At 46.7% G+C, this 17,432-nt stretch overlaps 1 long non-coding RNA gene across 9 annotated transcripts in view; it reads left to right on the top strand.

Moving 5' to 3' along the window:
* Positions 1-2,944: 2,944 nt before the first annotated feature.
* The window catches only part of LOC143688910 (uncharacterized), a 150,350-nt gene continuing 135,862 nt past the window's right edge, over positions 2,945-17,432 (top strand). For 3 of the 9 annotated variants that reach the window (XR_013178373.1, XR_013178371.1, XR_013178374.1), the window contains exons 1-2: positions 2,951-3,093; positions 8,648-8,734. This is a non-coding gene — a long non-coding RNA (uncharacterized LOC143688910). Of the gene's footprint in view, positions 3,094-8,647; positions 8,735-17,432 lie in introns of all 9 variants that reach the window. The other 6 variants (XR_013178376.1, XR_013178370.1, XR_013178372.1 and 3 more) reach the window with 5 other exon arrangements.

Genomic DNA, 17,432 nt, shown 5'->3' with positions numbered 1-17,432 from the left:
CAGAACCCACCTTTTGATGAGAGGAGCAGGGTGTTCACACAGAGATGGGAAGAACAATTCATAGCCATCTTTGCAGACAACCTACAACTCATGGTAACTTGTCAGCAGCAGGTATCCAAGAGTTAGCCCAATGTTACCGGAAGTGCCACTGTGGCAGCTTTCCTAGAAGATAAGATTCCCTTTAGAAAATATGGTGCCTCTTTCAGCCGTAGCAAGTAAATGTGGAAGGTTAGTTAGAGGGGCTGGGGCTGATACAACTCATCTATTCCTGTGGGTGATGATGGTCTTGTGAATCCGTGAGACCTGGAAGATGGACTGGTAGAGCCCTCTGCCCCCAGCACAGGCAGGCGGCCCCTGCCTTCATCAAGGCAATCTGCACATTTTCTTTGTCAAGACTGAACCCTGGGCAAAGGAAAGGGGGATGAGGCCATTCTCTCCACTGGGGACATGGAGGCGATGTGCTACCAAGGATGACATTGCAGAGGATGCCAAGTTGAGTGAGGAAGAGAAAGCCAGCTCAATCAGCCTAAAATGATCAGTCCAAAGTGCCTCTAATAAAACAAAACAACAACAACAACAAATAACCTAGCCAAGAGGAACGGGATGAGAAAATAAAGGAATTTCAGGCTTTACCTAGCAGGGCACTAACAATCATTTTAGAAAGCTCATATACCACCCGAGTAAGTACAAACAAATTCAAGGTCAAATGTAGGGCTGCATACCTGGGGAGGAAAAATAAAGTGGATTGCAACCAGATAAATAATTAAAAATTGGTGACTGTTACATGCAGGAGACTGGGTTGGATTCCTGGCCCATGCACCAACCCCTTACACCCCTGAAAAAAGTCAGTGTCTGTTAGAGCCAGAGGGAGCCTAAGAGATCAGTTTGATCCATTTTACACATAAGAAAACTGAGACCCAGGGAAGTGAGGGGCCACCCCAGGTTCCCTGGCTCAACCATTCTTGCATTGGCAATGGACATTCAGTAAGCAGCAATTAGGTGTCAGGCATTTTGCTTGGTGATGGGAATTCAAGATGGAGTAGGACACTGTCCTTTTGCCTTCAGAAATGCTGACCGTCCAGGGAAGTAGACAGACATGAAAAGGAATGATTACAGAGCAATGTTTGCAGAGACCACCATGCCTTCAGTGTTCCCTTTACTGAACGACAGGGCCAAAGTCAAAAAAGGGTATTCAGATCTAATGGGAGGGAACACAAGAGGTACCTTTTTGACCTGCATGATGGAAAGGGGAGAGCGCAGACCTGGGTTTTACTTTAACTGTCCGAGCCTTGAGTTACTCATCTATCAAAGAGAAATAAATAATAGCAAACATCCCTGAGGGCTTACTGTGATGGAAGTGCCTTGTTTAGTTCTCAGGACAATCCTCTGACTTGGGCATTACATTTACCCCATTTTACAGGGGAAGAAATTGAAGCTTAGAGAGCTTGAGTCACCTTGCCCAAGGTCACACAAGCAGGAGGGGGAGGGGTGAGATTCAGCCCCAGGCAGCCTCCTGGTAAAGCATGCACACCTAAATCTCTGTGGCACCATTTCTGAGATGAAGTCAAATTCCCATGCAGTCAGCCCCCTCTCCTAGCTGCAGTCCTCTTGCCAAGTACCTCTGTCTCCTGCCTCCCGATCCTCAACACAGCCCTGGTCTTTGGCTTTCCGTGGCTCTCACCATCTACCCAGGTCACTCATCCTACAACCCAGTGCCAACCTCCCAGAGGCCAGTTCTCCCAGGGAATGACATCTCTGAGTGTCCCACTACCCCCTCAGGGCTCTCACACTGCACCTCCCTGCCCCCAGCCCATCCCTACAGCCCCAGAGAATCCCATCTCCTTTTTGCACTCTCTCCCCACTAGAAGACAGTGGAGTGTGTTGATTTCCAGTCCAGTCCTCCCGGGAGAGAGGAGAGCACAGAGGAGAGAACCTGGAGAGTCCACTGCTCCTGTCAATTCCTTGCAGATTCAGCCCTGAGGGCACCTGGAGAACGAAGTCCTCTGGGCACAGCTGACCTCACTGAGCACTCGTGACCTGCCAGGTCATGAAATCCTTACTATACATTGCAAAGGTAAGTATCAATCCCCCACTGTATACCCAAAGAGCCAGTGTGCAATTTCTCCAAGGCAGTAAGTCGCACTGGTGGGGTTCAAACCCCTGAGCATCTGCTCCACAGCCTTCCTTATTCCAGTACAAGAGAAGACAAAGGCACAAGGCCTGTTCAGTGTCTTGCGGGTCCAAAGATGGCCCTCAAGCCAGCAGCCTCAGCATCACCAGAGAACTTGTTAGAAATGCAAGTCTCTGGCCCCTTCCCAAACCAGCTGAATCAGAATCTGCATTTAATAGGATCCCAGGAGATTTCGATGCCCATTAAAGTTTGGGAAGCACAGGTCTATGTCTGCCGTTCACGACCTTGACGGAACATTGGAACAGCCTGGGAGAATTTACAAAATGCTGATGCCCGAGTCCCACCCTAGTGGTTCTGATTTAATTGGTCTGGGTGCACGCTGGGCATAGGGATTTTTCAAAGCTGCCCAGCTGATTCTACTGGGCAGCAACCTTTGTGAACCCCTGGTAGGAGAAAGGGGAACGCGGGAGGCTGCAGAGGGTGGTAGCCACTAGCGACTTGCTACTCCCCTCAAGGCAGAGCCAGCACAGGGGGTGTGTGACCAGTAGCAAGGAGGCCGGGAAGACAAGTGACAGGGGCAGTGAGAGTCTGGTTGTGTCCTTCCCGCCGGTACGTGCGGTTGGAGGGACACGGCTGCGGAGGGCCGTGTGGGGGCGGGCCTTTGTCAGGAACCCTGCCCACCCAGGTACCCGCAGGGCAGCGCCGGGAGACTCTCGAGGACCCGGCCTCCGGGGAGAGCCCTTCACGCGGCAAACGCGGGCGCAGCGCGCGCAGGCGCAGAAGCGTGCGGAGCGGGCCAGGCTCAGAGCGAGGAGGCGGCGCGGGGAGGACTGAGGGGGGGCTGGGGGCGGGCGAGAGAGCCAACGGCGTCTGAAGAGGGCCCAGTCTGCCTGGTAACAGCCGCCCCTCCGGGGCCGCCTCGGGGAGGGGCGCCAGCCGAGGCAGCCCGGCCTTCCCTGCAGGTGCGGCGCGCTCCTGAGGCGGCGCGGGGGGCGTGAGGGAGCGTTTCTTTGTTGGTTTCCTTGCCCAGCACGTCCCCAGGACCCGGGTCTGTGAACGAGCCCCTTCCCTAGCTGAATCGCGGTTTGAGGCCTGGGTGTGGGACCAGAGTGACGGCCCCGGCAGGATGGCTGTCACCCAGAAGAGCGAGTCCCTTAGTTTGTGAGGCGTGGTGGCGGGGACCAAAGCCAGGGAAAGGGCGGCGTCCTTAGGGAGGGCAGGAGGCAGCGCACCCTCAAGCAGTGTGAGTCCGTAAGGGAGGTCACCCCAGCGCTCAGACCTGAGGAGGCTGGGCCGCAAACCGGCAGTGTCTGCCTCTGGAGAGGCCACCTCCGAGGGGACCATGGTTTTGAGGTCTCCAGCCAGACCAGAGGTCTGCGGACAAACCTGTAGCTGTATGGTCCAGAAACTTCCTCTAGGGCTCCATGTTCCCACATCTGCCTGAGATAAGGGGTATAGGCTAAGGGGTAAGGCTCACCTGGAGGACTTGCCAGGCCCTGCTCCCAGAGGATGAAATTCAGAAGAGCTAAAGTAAAACCAAGGAGGCTGCATTTTGACAAGTGCCCCACGTGTTGTTTTGGGCAGGTTGACCTCACTGAATCTGTAGAAGTGCCTTTGAAAATAGATGTGACAACTTGCCATGATAGCCACCGAATGTTAATAAGTTGAGTAGTTTATCCAAGGAGACACAATCGGAAGAACAGGGAGTCAAGCTTGGTTCACCTGGCCCCACGTCTATGTTTATAGGCACAACCCCAAACTACTCTACAGGGATTCGAAGACAGCTTCTAAACCTTCCTTTATACTTTGGTGGTAGTGAATATCTCCTGAAACAAGCAGCATCAGCATGGACTTTTATACCTTTTGATTTGGGGTTGGGGAGGGGGATGCTGTATGTGAACATATAGTATGTGGATTGGGTACCTACCTTGTTTAAGTCTCTCAGCCATTAATGAGCATGACACCCAGAAGAGTACATATATGTTAACTTGAATGGATTTTTATATAATCTTTAGTTTAAAGACTGCTAGTCTGTCAAGAGGATAGAGAGAGAACTTGTTGAAAATTGGGTTTAAGAACAGATTTATTCTCTTGCTTGGCAAATGTCAACTTATCCTATCCATATATGGTACACAATCAGTGGCTCATAATAATGTCACATAGTTGTGTATTCATCACCATGATCGTTTTTAGAACATTTGCATCACTCCAGAAAAAGAAAGGAAAAAAGAAAAATTCATACATCCCATACTACTTACCCCTCCTTCTCATTGACCACTAGTGTTTCAATCTACCCAATTTTTACCCTTTATCCCCCCTATTATTTATTTATTTTTATCCTTATTTTTTTAGTCATCTGCAGAAAAGGCTGCTAACAGCTGATAATGAAAAAATAAGTCACATTTCAACAATTTAGTTGAACTGTGGGCACAGTGTCCCTGAAGGTAGACTGCCTAGACTCAAATTTCAGCTTTCCCATTTACTAACTGTGTGGCCTTGGACAAGTTTATAACATCTTTGTACCTCAGTTTCCTTATCTAAAGACACTAGTTACATTTACTATGTGCCTGATATTGTACGAAGAGTGTGTTATTTTATGTAACCCCCAGTTTACAAATGAGGAGACTGAGGCTCAAGGGTATCAGGTGCCAAGGCTGTGCCTTCGCAATCCAGTCTTTTCCCTCCCAGCCCCATCTCTTAACCGTGCCTCTTCACTGCCTCCTCGCTCCTCCGCTGTTCCTCGCTGATTGGCTCTCAGGTATGCATCATAATCGCTAAAGGTTTTTGAGCAGTTGTTATGTGCCATGAACTAGTGTAAAGACTTCATTCATTTAGTTCTTAGCATCACCCCATGAGATGAGCACTATTATTACCACCTCTGTCTTTCAGGCAAGGAGACTGAAGCACTGAGATACTGAGGACTTACCCAAGAACTTGCTGCCAGAAAGTGGCAAAATCAAGGTTTAAAAGGTGCAGTCTAGGTACCTAACTACTACACTGTGCTGCCATTCATGTGTGTTATATTCTAGGGCAGAGAGAGGGGGGTCACCTCTCTTCAGACTCATCAGAGCAGTGATTGCTGATAGTTTTCCTTCCCTTTAGTACCCTACTCTGGGTGCAAAAGCCCCCTTTTCTTTGTCTCAGTGGAACTTAACTCTTCTGGGCCTTTGAAAATTGGTGTCAGTATGGTGCAGTTTAGAGAGGCCTTGAAAAAGTCTTGGGTATAAAGAAGCATCTGATCCACAGACATGCTGGCAGCCTTCAGTAGAGGCCCATTCAGACTGTGCCCCCCCTCCACCACGGGCGCTGAACAGTGCTTCTGTGGATGCCAAGAAATGGTTCATAGCTATTGTCTCAGCTCCCAGGCATTGGTTCAGCATCAATACCTCAACACTTGACAGCATGACAACCTGGCACTGCCCTATCCCTGCCTTCCCCTTCCCCCCAACCCAACACTACCACCCAATGGAGGGGCAGCTCTTCTGATGCTGACCTACTCCTTCTCATCTCACCTCTCCCCAGGGCTCTTGTCCCCTGTCCCTAACCTCCTCCAGGGTCAAGCCCCAAGCTGTCTCCTCCACATTACTATTCCTCCAGGGGATCTTCTTCATCTTTGGGGCTGATGTATGTGTGGTGGAAGGAGCAATGGTAGGGGTGGGGAAGTCTCAATCTTTTTTATTTTTTTCCATTAGGGAAGTTGTTATTTGCAGAAAAATCATGCAGAAAATACAAAGTTCCCACATTACCCTCCCCCCCATTATATACACCCCATAATGAACATCTTACATTAATATGGTGCATTTGTTACGATTAATGAAAGAATATTATAATAGTCCATGGGGAGCCTCATTCTTGTCTCTTTTCCAGTTTTATAGTATGATAAAAGTTCTATACTATGCACCCCTCAAATCTTCTCTTTTGATTTTCAAAGGCCTGTTTTGAGCATTTAAAACCTTGAACTTCCTGGGGCAGTGAGGCTGCCTCTAACAGACTTGGGGGGAAGTCTTGTACAAAGAACTAGGGGGTAGGAGTGGAAAAGGAAGAAAAGCACAAAGAATAATGTTTCAAAGTAGGTATCCACTGAGCTTCTACCACACACCAGGTACTGTGCTAAACTCTACCCTAAGGGAGCATTGCCTCTGTCCCACAGATGCTTTGTGAGGCTGTTATTTCTGGCTTGTCTGCCAGCTGGCCCCTGTGACAGCCCTTAATCCTTGCTTCCGAAACATACCTCCAAGGACTGAGAAGGAGGCCACCACTCCCTGACCGGACTAAGGAAGCTCCAGCACCCAGCAAGCTAGGAAGATGCATGTGGCCCACAGTGGCCATAGCAGCCTGTTTCGCCTTTGTTTAACTCTCCATGCCCAGGCTTGGACCAACCATGAAGAAGACCTGGAGGCTACATATTGTGGCTAAAGGACTCCACTCGGCTCTCATATATTCTCCCTCCCCATGCCCACAGCCCATCTGGGCAGTGTTGCCAACAAGAGGAAGAATTGATTTGAGTTTCACTTCTTACAGAGGACATATGAATAAGCAAAGAAATGACCCAAACTTAGGCAGCAGAAGGGGAAATTAACCCAATGTTTATGAAGCCCCAATAGGTACTGTGATGATTAGTTGCATGTGTCAACTTGGCCAAGTGATGGTGCCCAGTTTTCTGGTCAAGTAAGCACTGGCTTATCTGTTGCTGTGAAAACATTTCACAAACTTAAATCATGAGCATGTTGGTTACATCCACGGATGATTACATCTGCGGTTGGCTAAGAGGAGAGTCTTCTGCAATGAGTGACACAATCTAATCACCCGAAGTCTTTTAAGGAGAATTCAGAAGAGAGAATCTCTCTCTCTGCTTCAGCCAGTCAGCCTCTCCTGGGAAGTTCGCTAAGGACCTTCATTGGAGCTGCCAGCTTGCTGCCTGCCCTACAGACTTTAGACTCTTGCATCCCCACAGTGTGTGAGATACTTTTCTAAATCTCATATTTACAGATATCTCCTGTTAGGTCTGTTTCTCTAGAGAACACTGACTAATACAGATACCAATTGTTTCACCTACAAACCACAGGGGCTCCTCACAACGCTACTGGACAGATCAATTTCTCCAACATCACTCAGCTGGAAAGAGGCCAAGGTGGGCATGAGAGGAGCTCTAGGGCCACCTCAAACAATCTCCTATACCCCACTGCCTTCAAAAAAAAGAAAGCAAAGGACTTGGATAACTCCCAAGCTAATTAGCTTCTGGACTATCAGGATCCACCTGTATTGTCTGTTAGACGCCTCTCCTCCCTGGCCGCACTTGGAATCCACTAGGAACTTAACACAACAACGAAAAACACATCACACTGATGCCTGAGTCTCACCTCCTGAGTTCTTCGTTTAGAGGTCTGGGATCCAGCAAGGGAATGGGGCTTTTAAAAGCTGCTCAGGTGCTTCTATCCTGCAGTCAAGTTGGGTATCCACTTTCCCTTCATCTGTAAAATGGGGCTAAGTAGACCTGCCATACAGGGTGGTTATGAGGATGGATTGTGATAAGCCTAGGGAGAGAGGCCTTGAGAGAGGTAAAGGAATTGGTCATCACAGGGTGAAGCCAGCACCTGCTGTATGCAGGAGCAAGCCAGGGTCTGGGCTCCTCGCCATGCTTCTGGTAGGGGAATGATACCCTACCCCTCAGCTCATACCTGCCCTGCTCCTGCAGCTTATGACTCCATGAGACAAAAGCTGGCACACAGTGGTCTTCAACAAGTGTTTGTTTAGTAGATAACTGATGATGTCCTTTTTTTAAAAATGCAATTTTATTGAGATATATTTACACACTTTACAATCCATCCAAAGTAAACAGTCATTCACAGTATCATCACATAGTTGTGTATTCATCATCACAAGAATGATATCCTTTTGATCTTCACCACAACATTTAGAAGTAAACTGAAGAGAAGTCTTTACCTCCCCTGACCCCATAGCGAGAGTAGGGAATTTGGAGTTGACTCAAGGTTCGATCACCAGAAGTGTGTCCTTGAACAGCAACTTAATTTCTCAAAGCCTGTTTCCTCTTCTATAAAATAGGACTCTCTTATCATTCCTATGTTATAAGACTATTTTATAGGACAATTTATAGAGGAACATTTCTATAAGTCATTTCTAATTTGATGAGGGAATTGAGGTTCCGAAAGGTCAGGTGACTTGCCATAGTCACACAGCTAGCAAATAATGAAGTTAGAACTTGAAATCAGGCCCAGGTAAGTCTTGGTTTTGTCTCACTCCCTGCACAGAAGCACAGCCCCACTACTTCAAAATTCACCCGAATAAGTACATGGTTATAGAGAATAGTGATGCAGATATTTGGAGAAGAGGCCTTGGGGTTTTACCAGCCCCTGAGGCTCACCTGAGGGGAGAGCATTGAGGTTAATTTTACAGGTAAATTTTTGCTGGCCTCGTGTAAAGATTTTGTCATAAGAGGGCTAGCCTGGGAAAAAGTTCAGAAAAACGTATAAGCAAAGCATTTTTTTTTTGGTCCAGGACAGAGAACCTGAGATGGATCCAAGAAATAAGGAGGCAGCTGTGTGGGGTGAAGCATTTGCAGTCTCCACAGGACCTTTTGGCCGGGTGAGTGTGTCTATGCAGGTCCTTCCAGCTCCATGGGTGGCGCCTCAGCTCACAAAGTCTCAGTACATGCTGAGGATGGGGATTCAAAGAGACCTCATAGCCAAGCCCTGGGTCTGGGGGCCACTTGCCTGGCGTGTCTCCCCCAGTGTTGGCCAGAGTAGCACTGAAGCCTCAGAGACATGTGAGATGGAAGAATGCAGCATTCATGACCACCTGTCACGTTACCTCTGATCCTATGAGGATTAGGTCAGGGCTTTATATCTCCTTTATGTTCTCCACCCCATTATACAGTTGGGCCACAGAGAGACTATGTCACTCGCCACTTCTCCCAGTGCCTGGTTATGTGCCTCCAACCCCAGAATCTCCATTCAGCTGTCTGCTCGGGCTCCCCTATGATGTCCTGGGGCAGGCTTCATGTGGGGCTGCCCAGCGGGCAGCCAGGCATTACCTAATTGCTGGCGACTTCTTTTGCCATCTCATTTTTCCAAGCTGGCTGGCTCTGAAAGCCTCCATCTCAGAGAGACAAATTAGATTCCAGCCTTGTTCTGCCCAAGCTCCAGTAAAAGGAAGAGATCACTGGAGCAGCAGCCAGGATCCGAAGGCACAGAGTGCTGGAGGTAGTGGTTGCCTTTAGCAGGCTGACAAAGCCAGGCCAGTGTCCTACTTACGGTGGTAACATCTCTCATTGGGCTCTGCCTGCTGACGTGAGGTGCTGGGGTCAGCATTGCCAGCACCCGGGGACTTGATCATCAGCCAGGCTGCCTGGTGAGAGGAGTCCTTGTTAGAGCCAGCGCCTGGTATCCTAAAAGCTTCTCCTCTCCCGGCCAAGCAGACATTTCTGTATGCAAGGAATAAGAAAATTATAAGAGGCCTGAACACCACTGGGTAGCCTCAACAAGGCCTGCAGTCCTGGGGGTTGGCAGCTGCCTCCTGAGGGCAGAGCCGCTGCAGGCTGCTCAGATGCAGAGAGAGCATTCCGCCCCTCGTGGCTCCAACCCTGGAGCTGCAGGATCTGCCAATAAATGAAACATCCTTGGAGAGGTCAGGGTTTTCTGGCCTCACCCTGTCCTGGTCTTGATGGATAAGTGGGGTGGACAGAGCAGCCCTGATCCCTCCCTGGACTGGGAGTGCCTTGAGGGCAGGAACTGTGTTCCACTGGACTTGGTATCTCCTGGCACATGTTAGTATTTATGCCAAGCTGGTTCTGTGTGCTTGAGGTGTATTAATCCATTTACTCTCACCTGTGCAGCATTAGTCCTACTTAGAGATGGGGAAACTGATACAAAAAGAGATTACATTTACAAAGCTAAGTGGAAAAGTCCAGATTTGAATCCAGGCAGTCTGGCTCTAAGGTCCTTGCTCTAAACCGCTGTACTATAGTGACTCTGCATAAGTATTGTGTGAATGAATGAGTGAACGGGTGAAGCCATCATTAATGGTTTGAGGAAGTGACATGAGGCCCCCTGTTCAAAACTATTTCCTCTCTTAACAGTTTCAGGGCCTGCGAATCTGCTATTGAGATGCATACCTTGGGTCTGGAAGCCTCTGTTATTGTCTTTAAAAATGCCCCCAAGGATTGAGAAAGCCTTCTTGACCAAAAGGGGAAAGACAGAAATGAAATAAAGTTTCAGTGGCTGAAAGATTTCAAAGCCGAGAGGTTATTCTGGAGGTTATTCGTATGCATTATATAGATATCCCGTTTTAGTTTATGGTGTGTTGGAGTGGCTAGAGGGAAGTGCCTGAAATTGTTGAGCTATATTCCAGTAGCCTTGATTCTTGAAGATGATTGTGTAATGATATAGCTTTTACAATGTGACTGTGTTTTTGTGAAAACCTTGTGTCTGATGCTTCTTTTATCTAGGGTATGGACAGATGAGTAAAAAATATGGATAAAAATAAACAAATAGTAATGGGGACAAAGGTTGAAAAAATTGGATAGATGGAAATACTAGTGGTCAATGAGAGGGAGGGGTAAAGGGTATGGTATGTATGAGTTTTTTCTGTTTTCTTTTTATTTCTTCTTCTGGAGTGATGCAGATGTTCTAAAAAATGATCATAGTGATGAATACAAAAGTATGTGAGGATATTGTGAGCCATCGATTGTATACCATATATGGATTGTTTATATGTTAAGATTTATCAATAAAAATATATATTTCTAAATGCCCCCAAGAAATTGGGGTGGTGCAATTATCAGCAAGCACGTCAACCTCTGGGATGCTTAGCTGAGGCCTAGGCTCATGGAAGAACTAAATCCCATATATGAAGCAAGGGAGGCAGAGAGTTGGGTGTTTCTGTTCATTATATTATTGAGGGTCAAAACCCAAGCTTTGAAGTCTCTGAGCAGGGTTCAGAGTGACCGTGCTACTCACTCTCTGTGACTTGGGACAAGTCACATGGCCTCTTGGAGATTTCTTGTCAGAGAGTGGAGATAGTGATCCCTGCCTTTGGCTTATGAGAAAAAGCTATTTTAGGTGAGATTCCTGGCACAGAGTGGATACTCAACAAATGATAGCTTTTATTGTTGTACAATTATGGCCCAAAACACAAATTTGTAGCTATTACTAACTAGATCTTCCTTCTTAAAGTGGCTCCTCCTCTGTGTCCCTGTTTCTGCTCTCTGTGCCACCATTCTTCTCTGCTATCCAGTTGTCATAATACCTACCTATCCCCTCCGTGACCCTATGTCTTAGTTTCCTAGAGCTGCTGTAACAAAGTACCACAAACTGGGTGGCTGAAAAGAGCAGAAATTTATTCCTTTACTTGTCTAGAGGGTGCGAGTCCAAAGTCAAGGTGTTGGCAGGGCCAACCTCTGTGAAGGCTCAAGGGAAGAATCTGTTCCATATCTTTCTCCCAGCTTCTGGTAGTTGTGGGCACTCCTTGGTGTTTCTTGGCTTGTAGCTGCATCACTCCAGGCCATCATCACATGGCCTTCTTCCCTGGGTGTCTCCGTGTCTCAGCTTTTATAAGGACATCATTCGTTGGATTTAGGACCCACCCTAATGCAATATGACTCATCTTAACTAGTTACATCTGCAAAGACCCTAATTCCAAATTATTCCAAATAATTCATTCTACAAAAGAAAAAAAAAAGAAAACAAATAAGGTCGCATTCTGAGGTTCCAGGTAGACATGAATTTGGGGGAGACACTTTTTACCCCAGTACCCTGCTGTTCTCCCCAGCATCTTTCATGATTGTCCTTATCTCTCCCTTCTCCCACCACTGGGTTGGCTGGACTCTTACTACCTGTTACCTCGACTATGTCAAATGTGAGAGATGAAGAGACTGTACAGCAAAACAAGGTAGAAGTTCCTCTCAGACCCACGTTTTTCCAGATTCACCACCTTTTTCTAGATTCTATTCTTTGCCAACCAGGATCTTCAGCTTCTTTTCACTCCCCCACCCTTTTCTCTCACTTTTTTCTCTCTTCCCATCACATAGCTCCCTTTAGCTTTAGTTAAGTTCCAATTAAATTATGCAGCAGGTGGCAATGAAGACATCCTTTCTCTTCCAAGTGCTAATCAAAGAGTTTTGTACAACAGACCTATGATATAGGATAAAATGAGACCAGGCCCCTGGGAGCCAGGATGAGGCAGCAAGAGGATTCTTACACAGCCAGGGACCTGACCCTAGATAGAGAGTGAAGGTCTTAGGGCTTGCTGTGTGTCCTGGGATAATTCTATTTGTCCACCTGTTGCAACTAGACAGAAATCCTCAGTTCTGAGTATACAGGAGTGGAGGAGGATAGTGGAAGCAACAGATACCTAATGAACATAAGCATTAAAGTCCTGATTACCATGCCGACACTAATGATAAGAACTAGCATTGGGGAGGGGTTCGTAGTTTACAAAGCCTCCTTTCATAAATTCTGTCATTGGAACTTCATGTCCACCCCATGAGGTTAGATAGAAAAAAATGGTGTTCTAGTTTGCTAGCTGCTAGAGTGCAATATACCAGAAACGGAATGGCTTTTAAAAGGGGGAATTTAATAAATTGCTAGTATACAGTTCTAAGGCTGAGAAAATGTCCCAATTAAAACAAGTCTATAAAAATGTCCAATCTAAGACATCCATCCAGGGAAAGATACCTTGGTTCAAAAGGCCTATGAAGTTCAGGGTTTCTCTCTCAAGTGAGAAGGCACATGGTGAACACAGTCAGAGTTTTTCTCTTATCTGTGGAAAGGTGTGTTGTGAACACGGCGTCATCTGCTAGCTTTCTCTCCTGGCTTCCTGTTTCATAATGCTCCCCAGGAGGCGTTTTCCTTCTTCATCTTCAAAGGTTGCTGGCTGGTGGACTCTCTGCTTCTCATGGCTATGTCATTCTCTGCTCTCTCAGAATCTCCTGCTTAGAACCAAAAGGTCAAAAGGATCGTGAGGCCCCTCTTTCACGGTCTATAGTCATACTGAAAATCAAGATCAAGCAAGCTTTTGCCCTTCTGCTCCATGGGAGGTTTCTGTCCTCCTTGAGCTTGTCTTAGGACACCTGCATTACCGTTTGACAGGTGTACCACCCCAGTCAAACTCCCCACCTGTCACTGTTCCTGGAGCGGGTTGCACCCGGCCAGCACAGCCGAGTGCTTGGTGCCAGAAGCATTAGTGGGTGAACAATCCAATGCTTGGTGAATTCTGCTTCACAATGATGGGAAGAGCTGACATCAAAGGATCAAAAAGTGACATCAGGGGCGGGCCGCGGTGGCTCAGCGGGCAAAGTGCTTGCCTGCTATGCCGGAGGACCTCGGTTCGATTCCCGGCCCCAGCCCATGTAACAAAAACAAAGAAACAAAATACAATAAAACAAGAAAATGTTTAAAAAATGTTTCCCTTTCTTCCTTCCTTCCTTCCTTCTATCCTTCCTTCCTTCTCTCTGTCTTTCCTTAAAAAAAAAAAAAAAAAAAGTGACATCACTATGAACGCTTGGCCACCACAAGCCACTTATCCCTGTGGTAACTTTTCTGACACCTCCTATTTCCACAAAACTGCTTAAAAGTATCAGAAACATCCCCCAGAGCCTGGCTTTGTACAAGTGAAGCATTAGAAGAATCCAGTGGTGATATTTTGACTATCTCTTTTGCCAACTCACCCCATTGATTGGCAATATCATTCTGATTATGGGAATCAGAGTCCTTAGTGCCTTTGAGTCTAGTCAGAATAGAAAGCCAATCATAAAAACCCATTTTTAAGATTCTATTTCTTAAGAACCACCCCACTTTCAATACCAAGCTGTATTAGCTAGGGTTCTCTAGAGAAGCAGAATCAGCAGGAAATATCCATAGATATAAAAGTTATAAAAGTGTCTTACCCAACCGTGGAAATGTAGAGTCCAAAATCCATAGAGTAGGTGAAGTTGATGACTTGATGAAAGGTCTGGACAAACTCCACAGGAGAGGCTCACTGGTCGAAGCAGGAAGAGAGTGTTTCTTCTGAATCCTCCTTAAATAGATTAAGCATCACTCATTGCAGAAGACACTCCCCTTGGCTGATAACAAATGCAATCAGATATGGCTGCAGCCATTGTGATCATGATTTAATTCTATGAAATGTCCTCATAGCAACAAGACAGGTCAGCACTTGCCCAACCAGACAAACGGGTAGCACCACCTGGCCAAGTTGACACATGAACCTGACTATGACAAATGATATTGTTAATTCCATTTTACAGATGAGGATATTGGAAGTCTTGAGAGTTTAACTGACTTGCTCAGGGCCTAGGCCATAGGGCTGAATATCAGAACCATTTTCCTATCACTTCTGTAAGCAATTCTGTACCTTTCTCACTGGCCTTCCCCCACCCCCACCCCACGCCATCAATCTCATAATGTGCCCACTTGTATTTGGGTAAAAGTCACACAGCCACTGGGACTGTGGACACCATGGAATCCCATCCTCCAACTTCAGCTTGGCCCTCGCATGCCTCACAGTCCTCTCCTGCCTGTGCCTGCCCTTTCTTGGTTCCCCTTAACACTTCCAGGCCATCCCTTCTCTCCTGGTTGTCCCCTCTCCCACTGTGAGGTTGTAGTCCTTAAGCAGAAATAACTTCACCTTTCAGACTCCACTCCCCTTCTTGTTTTTTCTTCTTTGGTCTTGTAGACACAGGGGTTCTTCTTCCTGCTGGAGGACTCGCCTCCAACTCAACTCTTGACCTGTCCCCTTCCTGGTTCAACAGGATCTACCTTTGTCAGTAGATGATGCACTTTCTGTTCAGTAAGTCTAGCCTTTTCCCCTCTAAAACCCCTCCTCTCCCAGCCAATGAATATGCTCTGCTCTCTCTTCTACTGTGCTAGTTTGAAACTGTTATGTACGCCAAAAAAGCCATGTTCTAATCCTTATCCAATCTTGTGGGACAGACCTATTGTTTAGGGTTTAAACTTTGATTGGATTACATTCATGAAGATGTGGCAGTCTTGATTGTAGGTGTGGCTTTTTGGTTAGATGAGGTATGACTCCGCCCATTCAAGGTGGGTCTTGATTAGTTTGCTGGAGTCCTTTAAAAGGGGAATCATTTTTTTTTTTTTTTTTTTTAAAGAGAGGGAGGAAGGGAAGGAAAGACAGAGAGAAGGAAGGAAGGATGGAAGGGAGGAAGAAAGGGAAACATCTTTAAACATTCTCTTGTTTTATTGTATTTTTGTTTATTTTTTACATGGGCTGGGGCCGGGAATCGAACCGAGGTCCTCCGGCATGGCAGGCAAGCACTTTGCCCGCTGAGCCACCGCGGCCCGCCCAGGGGAATCATTTTGAAGAAACCTCAGATGCAGACACCTGGAGAATAGTTGCTTCAGAGCTGACAGGGACATGCATGTTTGGACATGCTTGGAGTGCCGACAGAGAGAGCAGATGCCTAGACACAGGCAGAGCCCAACAGACATCACCATGTGCCTTCCCATGATATGCTAAGCAAGCCAGAACTCAGAGTTGTGTTCTGGAGGAACTAAGCAAAGGCCCACAGGTGCTTAGAGAGGAAGCCACTGACATCAGAAGCTGGAAGCAACAGAACCAGGCACAAGGACCAGCAGATGCCAGCCATTTGCCTTCCCAACTGACAGAGGTGTTCCAGACTGCATAAGCCTTTCTTGAGTGAAGGTACCTCTTGTTGATGGCTTAATTTGGACATTTTCATGGCCTTAGAACTATAAACTTGTAACTAAATAAATTTCCTTTTTAAAAGCGGTTCCATTTCTGGTATATTACATTCCAGTAGCTTTAGCAAATTAATAACCCACCTTCCTTGATACTGCATTTTTTCACCCTAGCAGGGTTTCTCAACCTTGGCAATATTGGCATTTAGGGTCAGATAATTCTTTGTTTGGGGGGCTGCCTAGTGTCTTGTAGGATGTTTAAATGCATCCCTGGCTTTACCTACTGAAGATGTCTTCCTTGGGTTTGAAAGGATACCAAAGAACTCTAGATGCCAATAGTGACAGTTATGATAGCCTTCCAGTTGTGACAGTTGGAAATTTCTCCAGACCTTGCTAAATGTCCCCTGGGGGCAAATATCAGCTGCTGCCCCACCCCCACCCCGCCTCCTCCCCATTAGAACTGCTGGTCTACAGGATCTATTCTACTTCCTCATCCCCAATTACTCCTCAATTCATTTGTAATTCAGTTTCTATCCCTCCCCTAATTTGCTGGTACTGCTCTAGTGAACATTCCCCCACACCCTTGTACTGTTAATCACTTGTCTTCACATTTCTGGAACACTCTGCTGTAGTGGAAACTACTGCTGGCTCCTTCCAGAAGGTGTTTGCTCTATGGGCTCTGGATGTAATGCCTACTAGTTACCCTGCTGAATGCCAGCCTTTCTCCTGCCTTCTTGCAATGAGAGTTCAGTTTCTATTATGGAGGATATGATGCTAGTTATTCATTTTCCCAGCCTTCTGGAAGCTAGGTCAGAGATGTTTGACCCACTCCTGGCCGATAGAATCTATAGGAGAATATACTGGGAGAGCTTCTGGGGAAGATTTATTTTCCTGATAATGGGTACACAAAGAGCCACATTATCAGTGAAAACTCACCATCTTGCAACCACGAGGAAAGCCCACGAAAACTCTAACTAAATGACCCACTGAAACAACCCTGGAATTACCTATTTCTGGACTTCTTGTGAAAAGATAAATGTTCCTTTACTTAAGCCAGTTTTAATCAGCTCTTCTGTTACCTGCAGCTGAAAGCATCCTGGCTGAACCAGCCTCTGAGGCTCCTCGTCTTTGTTCTCCTCATATTTCCCTGACGGAGCCTTTACCCTCTCTTAGGTCTTTTCTTCCTCTTTCCCTCCAGAAAATTTGCTGTTTCTAAGGCCCACTGTTCTTCTCACTCCCATTTTCTCCCACAGTTTTAATTACATCCTAGATTCTGATGACTCACAAATCTGAACTGTCTCTTGAGCTTCAGACTTTCAATCCCAATCCTGCTGCCCATGAACATATACCTACTCTTGCTTCTTTATCTGGCTATTCTTTTACTACCCACCTCTTAATGATAAGATTTCTCAGGGTTCATTTGTGCTATTTTCCCTTCTCTAGCTTTACTTTCCCCCTAAGTGATCTCATTCATTTATTCAGCTTTAAATATCATTTATATATTGAAAGCCCAGATTTATATCTAGAGCTCAGAACTCTCCATTGAAGTCTAGACTTGAAAATTCAGTGCCAATTTACCATCTCCCCTTGGAGTGTCCCACAGAGCCTCAGACCCACATATCTGA

This window comes from Tamandua tetradactyla, chromosome 6 (assembly GCF_023851605.1).
Source record: "Tamandua tetradactyla isolate mTamTet1 chromosome 6, mTamTet1.pri, whole genome shotgun sequence".
Classification (NCBI taxonomy): domain Eukaryota; kingdom Metazoa; phylum Chordata; class Mammalia; order Pilosa; family Myrmecophagidae; genus Tamandua; species Tamandua tetradactyla.
Note: the sequence above shows the minus strand (reverse complement) of the source record. Positions and strands in the feature narration are given on the sequence as shown.